The sequence below is a fragment of the Hordeum vulgare genome, chromosome 2H, assembly GCF_904849725.1.
Source record: "Hordeum vulgare subsp. vulgare chromosome 2H, MorexV3_pseudomolecules_assembly, whole genome shotgun sequence".
Taxonomy (NCBI): Eukaryota; Viridiplantae; Streptophyta; class Magnoliopsida; order Poales; family Poaceae; genus Hordeum; species Hordeum vulgare.
This window is the reverse complement of record NC_058519.1, coordinates 15,933,275-15,951,677: the sequence shown is the minus strand read 5'-3', so window position 1 is coordinate 15,951,677 and position 18,403 is coordinate 15,933,275. Positions and strand designations below refer to the sequence as shown.

The following is an 18,403-nucleotide window of genomic DNA, read 5'->3' as shown; positions in this document are numbered from 1 at the left end:
CCAGATGTTTGTACTGTTAATATATCATCCATAAGGAAGTGAAGAGGCATGAACTGGTGTAATTTTGTAAGTAAAAATACTAGGAACTTCAACCGTCGCCATACCCATCCATTCTAGGATACCACAAAGGAAATTCTTTCCGACCTTGACGACACTCCCAGAAAGAAGCTTGTTGGATCCCAATCCATCGTGCTTGCTCCTAGAAAATTTCCCATGGCAATATAGAAAAATACTAAAAATACTTCATTTTTAATTTATCCCTCCCACGTCGCTCCCGTGGGCGATGGGGAGGGCGATACTATCATTGCCGCCAGCTCCCTCCCTTCTCTCCCTCCTCCCTCCCCGCCGCCAGAGGACGCAACCAGGAAATTCCGCCTTCTCGCGCAAGGCCTGCGCCACAGGATGGCATAGCTGGGCCGAGACACCGTGATGGCAAGGGACACAGTGGTGCAACGGGAGATCCTAACACTAACGGCGGTCGGGAACGGTTGAGCACCATGCGCTTCAAGGTGGCGGAGCATGCATACAAGGGGGTGCCGGGTGATTGGGGTCTGCCATGATCTGGACTCCGTCTTTAGCCGGAGGCATGGGCTGTGGCCAGGGCAAACCGATGTCCTCTGTCATGGCGGTGATATCATTGACGCGGTGGAGGCGACGGTGTGGTTGCGGTCCTAGTGCTCTTATCGCATCATGGAAACATTCTGCAACATCGTTCCTCCTTAATCGAGTCGTCGAAGTGTACCGGAACTACTACTGTAGATCTTGTCCAAAGATTTCTGGATCGGATAGAATCCGGTCATGCACGTCCATATCAGTCTATGCGTCTCCATGAGGGCACTGCACAAAGCTCTGTTGATTGTTGACACCATGGGACATGTCATTATCTCGATCTCCATGGGGTAGACTGCGGTGAATAAAAGTCATGGTGTCTAAGGTAGAGGATCAGTAAGGCGGATGGGCCATGGATCAGTCTGTCAGGTGGTTGATACTTTTAGAAGAAACAAAGACAAGTGGAGGCGGCAACACTGGAGGATTTCATTTTTTGTGGTGCTGCTCGGCTGTCGAGTCATGACTTTCAGGCCATGGACGCTGCGCGAGGGGTTGGCTCCGGGGCGGCGACGCGGGCATGGATCAATTGCGGATCTGCTCCTGCAGGCGCGGTCTCGGCCTCCCATGCTTGGCCGTGTGGGTGGCGGGAAGGTGGTGGCCGTCAGCTGCGGCGGCGGGTCTCATTGGATGCTGGTGGCCATGGTGATGCTCGTTCTCGAGCACAATCTACTCCGATCTGCAGTGGATCCGACCCCTGATGGCTTCTCGCTGTTCTTGGGTGAAGGCCTTGTAGATCCGGTGGCTGGAAGGGTTCTGGGGGAATCCCTTGGCTGGCGCGGCGGCCACTCCGAAGGCAGCGCCTTTGGGGGTTGCTCCCCTTGCTGGAGGCTTCGGAGAGGATCCCCTTCCTTACACCCCTCCCAGGAGCTCAGGTGAAAACCTCATAACCCCTTGTTCCAAGTGACGACGACACCGCGGTGGCGTGCTCCTTCCTGAAGGCGTTGCTCGGGGGCTGCTCAAGCGGCGATGGAGGTGGTGGCGGTTAGGTGTCGGCACATTTTGGCCAACTTCATCTTGGATGTTGTGGCGGCATCGCCGCCGCTCGTCTGGTGGAGCAACTGCCAGTTGCAGTTTGCATTATCAGGCTCGGGATGCTCCAGAGGAAACTCTAGATGTGGGTCTTCCTGGATCGGACTATGATGGCGTTATATCGCCTTCCTTCCTGGGGGCATCGTTTTGGAGCAAGTGCTGGCTGGAGGGATGGTGGAGCGGTGCTTCATCTCACACATTGATGGCAGCGGATATCGACGGCCTGGCGCTGTGGGGACTTGACATCCGGTGCGTGGAGATGGACTCGCGCAGGAGGAGGTAGCTGTTTGGCGTCATGGTGACGTCAATGGCAGAGTGGCTAGACAAGGTAGAAGCCTCAATATCTGCTATGAGGACGGACCGGTGGAAGATGGCGGCGACAAGACACGAGTGCGTATGACCGGTTTGTGCCCCAGACCCGGTATGTGGCTCGGCTGGGGCTTCCAGCTTTTGATGTGAGGCTTGGGTGAGTTGTCTGGGTAGGGTCCCAGCTAGCACCCCTACATCATATGGATAGGAGTAGCGGCACTTTTTGCCAAGATGGTGGATTCAGGCATATTGTTATAATACTTTGTAAGGTCCTCGATAATAATTAATAAAGTGGCCGTATGCGCATCTCCCAGATGCAGAGGCCGGGGGTCATCCTCCTTTTCTAAAAAATGACTTTCAGTTTGAAAACCTGAGGTCTGGTCTTCATTGTTGTGTATGTCAATTGCCTTTTTGAAGGCATTGAGAGCTCGAACTTTCTTCAGGATGAAAACCTAAGATCTTGGACCGGGCGGCGGTTGTGCACTATTTTCATCTTAGAAGACGTCGTTTTTTAGACCTCTTATGTTTTCCGGATGTTGTCTTTGTTGGCGGTTGTGTGCTGCTGCTCAGAGAGGTTGATCACTCTGGCGAGACCTTTTTTATTTTTTATTTTTTTGTTTATTTTCTGGGCTATGTCCATCCTGTGTGGCTTTATGACATTTCATTAGTGCAGAGGTTGTATATAATTCATATTTTTGTGATATTAAAATATTTCTTTATTCAAAGAAATAAAAGAAATGTTCTAAGTTCAGACTAATCTTGACTTTTAGTGGAGGTTGCCATCGCTATGATACACCCTCAATTTGCACAGCTCGAAATTGACACTAACATGGTAGGGATACAATTATACAAATCAATGATGATCAAGGTGGCTGGGGGATCAACTGTCTATTGAGAGATGCCTGGTCAGTGCGTCCAACCCTGAAATACGCAAGCCAAAGCCATGTGAGAGACCCTGCGTCGAACCAAAATTGCTGCACGATTCTCATAGTTGCTACGCCAATACTATTTGTCCCACCAATTGCACAATCTAAAAAATGAGGGCAGCCATGTAAAAGTTTGCATTTCACTGAACATTTTTTCTTCGACTTTTCCTATGGTGTTCTCACCTAGTGGTTCTTGCTGATCTGCTACCCAATTTCCCAGTGCTTCCTAGTCCTACCTTGTCTTTGTATTCCAACGTCATTGCTGAAGGAAGCTCACCGTCTTGCGACATGCTAAAATAATGTGGTAAATATATATGGTTGAATTGAATGCATATATTATATGTACTTGGGCACATGTAGACAACTTCATATCCTATTGCTTATTTATTCTTCTCCTTGATGCATTAAGTAATAAGAATACTTCTAGCTATTATATATCTTTCTCTGCTTGGGTGCTAGTTATCATGAATTCTAAAGCTTCACAATTTTGTCGAGTTGTTTGATGTAGAGTACAGTCAATCTCAAGGGCTAATCAAGCTGTTGACAAGGCTTAGTTGGGTGGACATGCATGCTATTTCTTACGCCTTAAACCCGGATTTTCAAGGCAAGCAGTTTTCTCATTGATCTTAATCACATGAATTTATTTATTGGACACCCCCCACAAGTTCTGTGAAGCTCGTCTAAAAAACTATTTTGTGGAGCTAAGCTCGAGTTTACCACATTTTCATGTGATGTACAATATGCTTGTTTTTTTGGTGTTACTGCTCCAAACGAAGCCTGAGCCTCCGCGCAAGATAAAATGCCAATTCAACATCAGTAGAGATATTATTGTTCAGCTGAAAGAAATAAAGTGCTGCTAAGCTAGGGCATAGCCTACCGGTGGTAGCTTCACCTAGGCTCATCACCTAGTCTCCATTCAGCCATTTTCTTCTATTTTAGGGTATATTCCTGAGGGTGATTGGCCAATTTATTATATTTTACTTTATGCTTGATATGTTTCCGCCAAGCACACGGAATCAATTGAGTCCCAAGTTCTGAAATGTCAAAATCTTAACCACAAATACATCAATAGATCACTAGTACAAGACCCCTTTGCCAGACAGCTCAAATGGGCCTATCTCTTGTAGTGTCCTTATCGTTCTTCGACAACAGCCAAAGTTGCCGAGGGAATTCCTTCTCAGATAAAAAACAAATTAACTCGTAGATGGATGGGTGCACAGCAATTAAGACATGTAATTTTATTCTAATAACCCTCTCTGTAGTTATAGTACTATAAATAAAACCCTCTCTATTTTTTCATTCCCCTTGCTGTTTCACAACCATGATAACGATGCCATGGTAGCTGAAACTTCAATTGAAAAGGCAGTGTCAGATCCTGAAAGACATCAACATTTTTTTTAAGGGGAAAGGATATCAACATTCAAACCAGGAGTCTATGCATCACGCTCCTCTTACATCTTCCTGTTCTCAGAATGGCCATCTATAGCTAAGTCATTCAAATAGTTCTAGTAGCTCGCATGGAACCATCATATCTCCCCTGGGAAATCGATCTATCGGTCATATTGGAAAGATAGGAAAGAAGTAGTTCTGCTTGGGAAGTTGGGATCATTCTACTGGTCTGTACATTTCCGTATATTTTTACAGGAAGGGACATAGGCATGTCAAGTTTTCATCTTGATTGTGTAACATAGGATATACATTGCATGTTATCGTTACCTGAACGAACTGTTTATGGATCTTCTTGTAGAACGAGAGCAAGTTCTAGATCAGCATCAGAAAACACATCATACGGACTTTGGAAAAAAAAATCAGCTATAGTTGTTCATGTAGTGTGAGGCATCATGTCATGAAACCTAGATGATTCGTTTGAACCGAGTTGAGGCACTTGTATCATTTGATCAATAATGCCAGTTCTGTTATCGATTCTTATATTTGTCCAGTGCAACAAGTTCACTTGCGGTTTCTGACTCTCACTAACCCCTTTCATTCGTGAAATCTATTATAACTTACAACTTGAACACCTTGAACACTGAAACTTTCACAATTGAATTCTTGCTCAAATGTTATGTTCCCTTCACGAGATATGTGTTATATATTTTCTAGGTAAGCGGAGCACTAAAGAAAAACAATGGACATGAATGGATCTCTGAGCATCAACGCGATAGCCAACCAACAGCCACATCCTGCGACTGAACCTGAGCAGATATTTTTTTTAGATCACGGAGCAGACAGATAAAAGTATCCGAGTAAAGACCAAAGACGCACAGTGACAAACTAGCTTGCTTGGCCATCGCCAGAAAATCTGTATGTCCATGTGTGTGTGTGCCCACGCTCTTTATCGAGCTGCCAGCCGCATCGGCATTGATCAGAACTATCTCAGCCAAGTTTCAATTAAAATGACTGACAACGTCTGAACACTCATTTATTTATCTGAACCAAATGTTAATCTATCCCGGCATGTTGACCAAAATAAACCGACAAAATATGCAGATGTGGAAAATCAATTAAGGTTGCATCTTAGGGCAACGTGTTTAAACGACTGAATGTCAGACGATGTGAAAAGAAAACATTGTTTAAGAAATCTATGGAGATTAATTATACTGTCACTACTCACTGCTACATCCATGGACAATATATATGGTGTTATCCTCGTGCAACACTCCATATATGGTATCTGCAACATTGCATTCCCAATTTTTTGTAGGGGGGATAGGATTCAGTGCAACTTTCGGACGCCTATTTGTACAGACATTACAACAGCAACAACTCGGGCTAGGAATTGTGCAAACTACATAGGACATGATCTAAGGGGAGTGGTAGATGCACGCACACTTGCACTGATCTCATTGCTAGCTAACACTTGTCTAATAGTTCGTGCTGCTAGTTTTGTCGACTGACTCATCCAAAGGAAGGAGATGCGCGCTCTCGCCCTTTGTTAACAGATAGTGTGGTCTACAGTTACTACTATAGAAATAAGTGACATCTAGTGTGAGCATGTACACACTGGACTGGTCCTCCCCGTGGTGCCCAAGCTCAATCTGCAACTATGGCCCGATCAATAGTGAACAGCCTGCTGCTCGTGCTCATCCCTGTCTCACATCGTCCACCGGCCGGCACAGGTTACTCCACATCCAGAGGAGGCTTCACCTTGAGGTTGGTATGGAGGACTACACCCGGTTGGCCCGTCATCCTTATGGGGACCTGGTGGTGGATGGACACATGGACATATTCTTCGTTGCATCACTGAGCTTGAAGCCATTATGATCAAAAGCCGATGGGATCAACCATTAAATGATGTCCCGATGCTTCCTAATCCTAATAAATCCATCTGTTGTGTTTCGGTGGCATATCTAGAGGAAAACCTTGTTGCCTACTTCTAGAGTGTCTAACAGCGAGTCCCATGTCACTCTTAAATGGGAAAAGAATTGTGCATGCTGCTGCGATGTTTCTTTTGGCCCTTGGAAAAAGAGTGTGGTATGTGTTGTTCCAATGTTGTGCTCTTAAATAGAAGATTGGTTTGTTTGATTCAACCTAGTGCAGCAACCATGTGCACAAAACACCTGTGCGTCCACTTCTTCTACCTCGCGTGGGCTGCTAGCTAGGCCATAACTGGTCATGTATGCGGTGTGGTCCGTCGTACAGTTTGGGCTGAAAATCACTTTTTGGCTGCGAGGCGTTCGTCTCCACAAAACACATGTGCATTCACTTCTTCTACCTTCGTTTGTTGCGAGAGAGTGACATAATCTAGGGTTGGTCCCCAACGTAATCATCACTTGTGCCATGCATCCACGACGCTAGATCCACCACCCGATGTCCACTAACTCATTCTACAAGAACATGCCATCCAGTATTCGCTACCATACCAGCACTGAACAAGTTCCCGCTGGCTCTTAATGCTACCATGTCTAGTCCGCTTTGCTAAAGAACTCCATGTTTCTAGCATTAAGAGCCATCGGGAACTTAGTGTTTGTTATAACTTCTTATATACAGGTTTCTTGACTGATGAAGTCTGGAGTTTATGGTATGTTCACTCATCCTTTTCCACTATCACTCAAATTTAGGAATAACAACCTTATGAATGTCACAAATAAACTATCGCACCTTTCTTTTTTTGTGTGGGAATAACTTACCATCTATTCATCATATGTTATGACAGTCCAAAGAACACCAGAAATATCAAAAAATTATAACCAAATCTGTTGATTACCTACTTAGAATCAATGACACGGCCAAACAAAATACCTAAGTAAACAAGTTCCTTCTTACTCGCATGGTATCTTGCCAAAACCCTGCCATTAGGAAAATCTCTTGGAAATTTTGAACGCTGAAACTTTGCACAATTGCACTCTTCCTCAGGATGGTTATAGTGGGAGTAACTTAGCTAGTAGCATAACACATCTCAATATAATTTTGCTTATGTAGGATGTAGTTAATGAAGAGTGAGGTGTTTAAAGTAACATAATATATTACCATCACATAACACTTTCTGAGACAAAATGAATCTAGACGCTAATAAATATAATCATCTACAACACTACCTCTATGTTACTCCCATGTTACTCCACACTATGAAGGTAGTAACATACACTAGTGTCAGATGAATGAGACTAGTGTAAGTTACTCTCCACTATGACTAGCCTCACATGTGTGAAAACTGAAAAATCCCGGTGGATTGCACCCTAAACTATGCAATCCCGGTTTAAATCGGACCTTTGGTCATTTTACAAAAGGTGATTGTCTAGGTGGCAAAGGATGACCATGATTGGGGCCAATCGTTAAGGAAATGCCTGCAACGCACGCGGGTTGGCCGGCCCAGTTCATGGCAGCGAGGGCTGCGCGTTGTTGCTTCCGTTTTTTCGTTCGTTATTTTTTTTTTCATTTCACTATTTTTCTGTTTATTTTTTCCTATCTTTTTTATTTTTCTTCTCTATTTCTATTTCTATTTATATCCTCGTTTTCCTTTTGATGTTTTTTACTGTTTCTTTTACCCTCTATATTAAAAGTTCATTGTGGGTTACCAAAATGTTGATTGTATAATGTCAAGGTATATTACAATATTTTTAATATCATGTATTATAAAATGTTCATCATATATTAGAAATTGTTCAATGCAGTAAAGTGTGCCCTATATTTTCGAAATTTGTTCAGTGGTATATTACACACATGTTCACTGTGTATTACAAATGTTGAACGCATAACCGAAAAAAATTCAAGACATATATTTGTATGATTTTTTCCTAAAATGTTCATCGTATATTAAGAAAATATTCAATTAATATTACAAAATCTTCAATGTGTAATCTTGGAAACAGTTCAAAAGCAGTTCCATACTTGTTCGCACCGTGAATCTATCAGTTGAACTCACTTGTTCGGTTGTCAAGTTCCACCAGCTAAAGAGAAAGGGGTTGCGAGTTCGAGTCGGTCTTGCATAACGTTTTCTGATTTCTTCCCGCGCCTGAAATTCAATAGCTCCAAATCGGTCGGCCCATTCCTGGCGGCCCATTTGTGAAATTATTTCCAAGTCCATTGTTTTTTATGGAGGGGGGGGGGGGTTCCCCTTATGTGAATTTTGAGCTATATATCAATCACATGTCGCATGAGGAAAGAGAGTTACAAGGGGGAGGAGAAAGAGAGAGGGGCTGCTAATCCCCCCCCCCCCCCCCGGGGGGGGGGGGAGCGCTTCACTACCAAGGAAAAGCATAGTAGCAACATGGATTTTCCCGTATCAATAGCGCGGGGGCCCATGCTACTGTTAAGGCACTAGAACTTATAGTTACCAATAGCGTGAACCCGACCAGCGCTACTGGTAACTAATGTATGAGTAGCATGTTTTTTTACCAGCTCTAGTACTAACGCATATTTAATTTTTATAGTTATATTATATTACACACGGTTATGCATATGAACATACAACATCAACAAACATTATGGAAGAAACAACATATAGATTAAAGTGGATTGATGCAAGAGACCAAGTTGAATTGGCGGAAAATATGATGTTGGGAATCACAACATCATATTTTTCTTTAATTCAACTTGATCACTTGCATCCATCCATTTTATATATATCATAAAATAGTTGATTATCCACTTTAATCTAATATATACCATATAACTTATGATTGTTTTAATCATCTAACAACTCGTCATCATCTTAATTGTGCCAAGTTAACCGCTACTACGTACTGTCATAAACCAGAAAAACTCCTCTCTCTTCGGAAAAATGTCATAAAACAGAAAAACACCTACGTCTCAATGATGAAACAAGTGATGGAATGGATTCTCCCTTGAGCTCCTTCTTTATTTCTCTTCATGCTTCAATTTGAAGTTTTCATTGTGGTTTGCGCTCAGTCGAGTATGAAAAATCGAGAGTTACCCTCCGAGGGCAAATAATTGTCGTCTCACCTATGACATTCATCAACTCAGGCACAACATCCTTTGGCAGCTTTTGGTAAAGAACATTATAATAGCCTAGTTAGCAATGTAATTTACATATTAATAGCATAACTAGCAATGTAATTTACATAATAGTACTGTAGTTAGCAACTCTTACCAAGATATTTGCGCAAATGTTATCACCGCTCAACCTATGCACTAGTAGCATGTATACTGTATAATTTTGGCCAACACCATAATACATGGCCATAGTAGACAGAACAACATTAACAAAGGTGACAAGAAATTTTTTCTCCTTCCAAGTTAGATGTTATCCGTAAGTGTCGTATGTCTTGTGTACCATGTTTCATGTATCACTTGAACAAAGGAAATAAGCTGTAAATTACATATGAACAAGGTAAACATGGGAGAATAACAACTATTTTTAAATGAGCAGTATAGAGAATTTGATAAATTTATTTGAAAAGCTCACACGATGGTAGAATAGGGATCATGACAAGGTCCACACAAATGTCTATCATATTAAAGACCAATGACGGGATCATATTGAGGAAGGCCAATATCTAAGGTAATTTTCATAACGCTCTCAAATTCGAACAACCGAAATACGTGCGACCTATTCCATTATCGAGTTTAGCGTCAAAAGTGAAATCGTGCTTCGTCGTTAGGAGAAATTTCATCGCCTCCATCTTTTCCGCGTCAGTGAAACAGATTTTCTCCAAGACATATAGCCTTGCATAGCATGAGATACACTAGTGAAATTATAAAAAATGAAGATCACATGTTAAAGGAAAAAAATTAAGCCATGATTAATTAAAAAGAAATATGTACCGCTGAAGTTATATACATAAAATATTTGTACTCTTCCTTAGGGTCAAGGAGAAGCTCCTATTGTTGTCCAAGGTTAGCTTGTCGGACATACACCCTTCGTTAGTACAGCATCGCACTCGGGGATCCTATCGTCATCATACATTTGTGTGTTCATAGTTAAAATATAAAAAATTGATCACTATTCAGCACGGGTTGTCATTCACTCTATAGATTCTCCCTTTAAAAAATCTCATCTTAGGTGGTGTATATGATGTGCACTTCCTCACATTGATATTACGACTGTCGGTGATGGTCGCTCGTCTCATTTCACCTGTGCACTATCAATAGGTCTATCATGACGAAAAGGAGGATGAGCGACCCACCACGACAACAGTCGGGATTCTTCCTCATTGGTATTTTTACCGTATATATATAGTGGACGCTCCCTCACATTGATATAACGACCGTCGGTACTAGTCGCTCCTCCATTCTTTCCCCATTGCAATACTAAAATGTCTAGCACACGGGAATGACGGAGAAGCAACCCCTACAACAACAGTCGGGATTCGGTCTTTTCTCTCACTGAAAGTCACACAAATAGCCCTAGCAGACTGAAAGTTAATCCGAACCGTCAATCATTTAACATTACATATATTGAGTAATGAACTAAGTTTCGGCATGACCTGTGCAAAAAAATTAATTATATCTGAGTGCCTGAAATTTGCTAGAAGAGAAATGAATCAATATTTCGGTAAAACATAGGCAATTGTAGGTTTTTACTACAAAATTATACTACAAATGATAAATTTTCTCAAGGTGTCAATTTTTTCCATAATACTATTAGCATGATGAAGTACTTAACCACACAATAAAAATAAACTTCGTCCCATTGTCTCTATTTTATTTCATCCATCCATCTAGCGAAATAACAATCCATCATTCTCCATGTAACCGTATAACAGTCCATCAATCTTCATCTAACCATATAACCATCCATCCATCTATTATCCATCTAAATCAATCCAAGCATACACTATTAGAAAACAGGGATGTAGTCCCGGTTGATAAGGGTTCTTAGTCCTGGTTCACCAACCGGGGCTAATAACTTGGGACTAAAGCCCTCCTCTTTAGTCCCGGTTGGCCACGACCCCGAACTAATGCCCTTCCATGTGGCTGGCAGGGCGCGCCGGGGGGCGGGGACCTTTAGTTTCAGTTGGTGACACCAACCCGGACTAAAGGCTTTGGTGTTTTGGGGTTTATTGTTTATTTTTGCTTTTCATTTTGTGTTTTGAATTTAATTCTTTTTCATTTCAAACATATCTTACTCTATTACATACTGTACATGTTATGCATATATCATGGAATTTCTCGTAGGACCAATCATATATCATAAAATTTCTCATACGACCATATGCATACACACACACACACACATATATATATATACAATTTGGTATATTAAATTTCTCTTACAACTTACCGATCATTACATGTAGGCATTAGGTGTAGTGGTATTCTCCATCGGGAGATATGACCCGCTCAAGCAAAAATCCCGCCATTTCCTCTTTAAGTACTCGTATGTGGTCACTAGTAGAAAACGGGGCTATAGTCCCGGTTCTCCAACCGGGACTATTAACTTGGGACTAAAGACCCCCCCCCCTTTAGTCCCGGTTTGCCAGGAACCGGGACTAAAGACGCTCCACGTGGCTGCTGGGGCTCGAGGACCTTTCGTCCCGGTTGGTGTTACCAACATGGACTAAATCTTTTTTTTCGAATGTTTTTTGAAAAATAAATTCATTTTTTTAACTTTTTACTATTTTCAAATTTTTGAATTATTTGAGAATTTAATCTCTAATCACCCCTTTCAAATCGTCTAACTTCCTGGCCAATCACTCACTCCATTCATTTCGAATCATCTAACTTCCCGGCCGGTGACCCATCCAATCACTCACTCCATTCAGTTCGAATCATCTAACTTCCCAACTGGTCACCCATCTTCTCACTAATCCAGCCCAAGCACATTTAACTTTCCGGTTATATCTCCACTAGTCTCCAATTCTCCACTTACTTAACTTTCCGGTTATATCTCCACTAGTCTCCAAGTCTCCACTTGTTGTTTTCTTAACAATAGTAAGCTATCAATCCTATTAACCCTTAGGTCTTGATCTCATATGACTTAATTTTTTGAATTCCAAACCAAAATTAAAATAAAAAAATGATTAATAAACAACAATAATTAATTTAAAAGCTTCAAAAAACTTCAAAAAGGCAAAAATTTGAAAAACTCAAATAATTCTTAAAAAGCATAAAAAACTAAAAATTCAAAATAACTAAAAATTTCAAAATAAATTAAGTAATAATAATAATATTGAATTCCAATGAAAATCAAATAAGTAATAATATTATTTTATTCATTGTTTTGCCATTTATTCATTTAATATGGCATAATTAATATCTTTAAATCTATAAATCGAAATTCGACAAATAATATATCCATTTTTATGAGTCAAATGTGAGGAATCCAAATATGAGACCCTTTTTATATAAAATTAGAAACATCTAACATGGCAATAAAGTAATACGAACTAATTACAAAAACAAAATTATTGTCAAACAAAACAAACCGGGACCAGGTGGGCCGTCAGTGTCCCCCTTTAGTCCCAGTTTTTAGAGCAAACCGGGATGAAGTGGTGGTGGCAACCGTTCGTATCACCCTTTAGTCCCAGTTGGTGGCTCAACCCGGGACTAAAGGCCCAAACGGTTTGCATCCCGCTTCCCAAAAGCACAACCGAAGCAGAGTCTCGCCATTTCTCAGTTCTTCTTCCCCTCTCTCCTCTCCCGCTCTCTTCTTCTCCTCTCCCGCTCTCTTCTTCCCCTCTCTTCTTCCCTTCTTTTCCTCCACCATGCCAACTCGATTCATAGAGGTGCTCGCACATGGCAACAACAAGCTCGATGTCGTGTACACGAACGAGAGCAGGGAGGTGCCACATTTTCTTAGATAGTTGAAGGAACGGTGGCTTGACGACGTGGTGGATCATGAGAAGTTCTTGGGGCTTGATCTGGAGTACACGGTCGATCAACAAGGTGTTGCCGTCATCCAATTATGTTTCAAACACCATGTCTTGATCTTCCAATGGGCGAGGTATGTTTTGAGGCTTTCTTTGATCCAAGGTTATGAAAATTGCCTATATACACTAGTAGAAAAGAGGGCTTTGGTCCAGTTGATGAAATCCCATTAGTCCCGGTTCACTCAGGAACTGGGACTCATATGGGCATAGGTCCTGGTTTGTGAGGCCAGAGCGTCGGCCGGGCCTCGTGGGCCATTCTTCCCGGTTCGTTTGTCACCTTCGGTCCCGGTTCCACACACGAACTAGGACCAATGTGCCTCGCTCCTGGCCCACAACGAGTAGTCCCGTTTTGTGGCCGGAACCGGGAACTCAGGTTGTCCTTTAGTCTCGGTTCTAGCCACAAACTGGGACCAACGGTTGGCCTATATATACCCTCGCGAGCAGAGAAGTGCACTGCTCTGTTTTTCGGCTGTCCGTGGGAGAGCTTTGTGGTGCTCTAGCTCACCTGCTATGCACATGAGGTGTTTGATGAAATGCCCGAGCCACACTTAAGCTTTCTCCTTTAGAAGCTCCTTGTCCAAGCTCCATTTTGATCAAGATTTGTGTAGTTTTTAATACACTTAATTATATAATGCATGTAGATGAACCGTCAATGAATGTACGGTGACCGACGCACCTCCGAGTATATTAATGGCCTCCATAATTTTCTCGAAGCGGCTAAGGAAAACAAGCATAATAGTTTTATGCATTGTCCATGTACTGTCTGTGGGAATATGAAGGAATTCTTCGACTATAAAACCCTTCACTTCCACCCTCTTCAGAAGGATTTTATGCCACACTATAATGTTTGGACCAAGCACGGAGAAAGAGGGGTTATGATGGAAGTCAACATAGAAGAAGAGGATGATGACAATTACCTGCCCCCTGAATACAGTGATGCTGCAATGGAGGAAGCTGAAGATCAAGAGGAACCAGATGATGTGCCCGATGATGATCTTCGTCGGGTCATTGTTGATGCACATAGAGAATGCGAAAGTGAAAAGGAGATGTTGAAGTTGGATCGCATGTTAAAGGATCACAAAAAAGGGTTGTACCCAAATTGCGAAGATGAAAACACAAAGCTCGGTACCACACTGGAATTGCTGCAATGGAAGGCACACAATAGTGTATCTAACAAGGCATTTAGTTCGCTACTGAAATTAATGAAGAAGAAGCTTACAATTGATAACGAATTAGCCATCAATACATACGAAGTGAAGAAGGTTCTATGACCTCTAGTATTGGAGGTACAGAAGATACATGCGTGCCCTAATGGCTGCCTCCTCTACCAAGGTGCGTACGAGGATTTGAACGCATGCCCGGTATGCGGCGCATTGCGGTATAAGATCAGAAGAGATGAACCTGGTGATGTTGAGGGCTAGCGCACCGGGAAGATGGTTCCTACCAAGGTGATGTGGTATGCTTCTATAATACCATGGTTGAAACGTCTGTTCAGAAACAAAAAAGCATGCCGAGTTGATGCAATGACACATAAAAGACCGTAAGAAAGATGGGAAGTTGAGAGCATCCGCTGACGGGTCGCAGTGGAGAAAGATCGAGAGAAATTGGAGCCACTTTACACGTTAACCAAAGAATGTATGGTTTGGTTTAAGTGCAGATGGCGTTAATCCTTTTGGGGAGCAGAGCAGCAAGCATAGCACATGGCGTGTGACTCTATGTATGTATAACCTTCCTCCTTGGTTGTGCATAAAGCAGAAATTCATTATGATGCCAGTACTCATCCAAGGCCCTAGGCAACCCGGCAATGACATTGATGTGTACCTAAGACCATTAGTTGATGTACTTCTACAGCTATGGAATGGAAATGGTGTACGTGTGTGGGATGAGAACGAACAGGTGGAATTTGACCTCCATGCCTTGCTGTTTGTAACCATCAACGATTGGCCTGCTCTCAGTAACCTTTCAGGATAGACAAAAAAGGGATACAACGCATGTACACACTGTTTAGATGACACCGACAGTATATATTTGGACAAATGCAGGAAGAATGTGTACATGAGGCGTCGTCGATTTCTTCCGACCAACCATCAATGTTGAAAGAAAGAAAAGCATTTCAAAGGTGAGGCAGATCACCGGAAGAAGCCCGCCCTCCGTACTAGTGATCACATACTTGATATGGTCAATGATTTACAAGTAATCTTTGGAAAGGGTCCTAGCTGACTATCTGTTCCGAATGACGATGCGGGACACACACCCATGTGGAAGAAGAAATCTATATTTTGGGACCTACCATATTGGAAAGACCTAGAGGTCCGCTCTGCAATCAACGTGATGCACGTGATGAAGAATCTTTGCGTGAACCTGCTAGGCTTCTTGGGAGTGTATGGGAAGACAAAAAGATACACCGGAGGCACGGGAGGAACATCAACGTGTGCATAAAAAAGACGACATGCATGCAGAGCAGTATGAAGGTCCTGCCAGCTACGCTCTTACCAAAGAAGAAAAGGAAATCTTCTTTGAATGCCTGCTTAGTATGAAGGTCCCGTCTAGCTTCTCATCGAATATAAAGGGAATAATAAATATGGCAAAGAAAAAGTTACAGAACCTAAAGTCTCATGACTGCCACATGATTATGACGCAACTGCTTCCGATTGCATTGAGGGGGCTTCTACCGAAAAACGTTCGATTAGCCATTGTGAAGCTATGTGCATTCCTCGATGCAATCTCTCAGAAGGTGATCGATCCAGTAATCCTGCGAAGGTTAAGGAGTGATTTGGTGCAATGTCTTGTTAGATTCCAGCTGGTGTTCCCACCATCCTTCTTCAGTATCATGACGCACGTCCTAGTTCATCTAGTCGACGAGATTGTCGTTCTGGACCCTGTATTTCTACACAATATGTTCCCCTTTGAGAGGTTCATGAGAGTCTTAAAGAAATATGTTCGTAACCGCGCTAGGCCAAGAAGGAAGCATCTACATGGGCCATCAAGCAGAGGATGTCATTGGGTTTTGTGTTGACTTCATTTCTGACCTTAAGAAGATTGGTCTCCCTCAATCGCGGTATGTCGATGAACACAAGAATATTCTGAGCTCAAGGAGATGGCACACTAGGAGCGGACTCAATAATATGTACGGACGGGAATTGTTGGTCTCGAGCACACTACACAGTTCTACACAATTCTACCTTGGTGACCCCGTATGTCAATGAACACAAGAATATTCTGAGCTCCATACACCCGGAGCAGTGTGACGACTGGATCATATTTGAACACATCAGGACTTTCGGCAGTTGGTTGCAAAAATGTCTCATGTGTGACAACGCTGTTTCTGATGAGCTGTACTCATTGGCGAGGGGACCATCTTCGACTGTATTGACTTATCAAGGGTACGAGATAAATGAGAATACATTTTACACGATCACCCAAGATCAAAAGGGCACCAACCAAAACAGCGGTGTCCGCTTTGATGCATCAACCAAGAGAGGAAATGACACATATTATGGTTACATAGTGGACATATGGGAACTTGACTATGGACATGATTTGAAGGTCCCTTTGTTTCAGTGCAAATGGGTCAATCTGTCAGGAGGCGGGGTACAGACAGACCCACAGTACAGAATGACAACAGTGGATCTGAACAATCTTGCGCACGCAGAGGAACCATTCGTCCTAGTCAATGATGTGGCATGGGTTTTCTATGTGAAGGACATGTCTACCAAACCGATAAAAAGAAAATATAAGGAAGCGAATACATCATACGATGAGCCAAAGCGCCACATAGTTCTTTCAGGAAAAAGAGACATCGTGGGATTGGAGGGCAAGACAGACATGTCTGAAGATTATGAAAAGTTTCATGAAATTCCTCCCTTCAAAGTCAAGCCTGACCCAAGCACCCTGTTAAGCGATGAAGACTATCCATGGTTACGGCGCAATAAGCAAAGAACACAAGCGAAAAAAAGTGAAGAAATGAAATACCTTTTGTAACACATGAGTTTTCGTAGTGCTTTTCATCCACAATGTGGCTTTGAATGGTGCAATTGAATAGTTGAATATTGATGATGTTGCTTTGGATGGTGCATTTTGAACACACAAAAAGTCTGGAGTTCCAATAAGCGCAAAAAAATTACATCCCTTTGTAACAGATGAGTTTTCCTATGAAACCTTGATACTTCGAAAGAGATTGTCCGTTTTGTACACGGAATGCATCCAGTTTTTGCCGCAACCCTCTCAACTTTTTAGCGCATTCTATGTGGGTGAAATGATGATACCATGCAAACCTTCAACCTTTTCAGAGTTCATTTGTAGTGCTTTTCAATTTAAGGGTCATTTAGCTAAAAATGAGTAAATGCATGAAAAATACCAAATGAAGTCAGAAATAGTTGAAAATTGATGATGCGGCTTTGAGTGGTGCATTTTGAACACACAAAAAGTCTAGAGTTCAAATAAGTTTAAAAAATGAAATCCCTTTGTACCAGATGAGTATTCGTATGAAACCCTCATACTTTGAAAGAGATTGTCCGTTTTGTACACGAAGTGCATCCAGTTTTTGCCGCAAACCTCTCAACTTTTTAGCACATGCTATGTGGGTGAAATAATGATACCATGCCAACTTTCAACCTTTTCAGAGTTCATTTGTAGTGCTTTTCAATTTAAGGGTCATTATGTAAAAGAAAATCCGTAAATGCATAAAAAATACCAAATGAAGTTAGAAATAGTTGAAAATTGATGATTTGTCTTTGAATGGTGCATTTTGAACACACAAAAATTCTGGAGTTCAAATAAGTTCAAAAAAAATGAAACCCCTTTGTAAGAGATGAGTTTTCGTATGAAACCGTGATACTTCGAAAGAGATTGTCCGTTTTGTACACGAAGTGTATCCAGTTTTTGCCGCAATCCTGTCAACTTTCTAGAACATGCTATGTGGGTGAAATGATGATACCATGCCAACTTTCAACATTTTCGGAGTTCATTTGTAGTGCTTTTCAATTTAAGGGTCATTATGTAAAAGAAAATCCGTAAATGCATGAAAAATACCAAATGAAGTCAGAAATAGTTGAAAATTCATGATGTATCTTTGAATGATGCATTTGGAACACATGAAAAGTCTGGAGCTCAAATAAGTTCAAAAGAATGAAATCCCTTTGTAACAGATGAGTTTTCGTATGAAACCCTAATACTTCAAAAGAGATTGTCTCTTTTGTACAGGATGTGCATCCAATTTTGGCCCCAACCCTCTCAACTTTTTAGCACATGTTATGT

General features: G+C 42.0%; 1 pseudogene; it reads left to right on the top strand.

Moving 5' to 3' along the window:
- Nucleotides 1-1,575: 1,575 nt before the first annotated feature.
- Nucleotides 1,576-18,403, top strand: part of LOC123425007 — a 70,322-nt pseudogene continuing 53,494 nt past the window's right edge.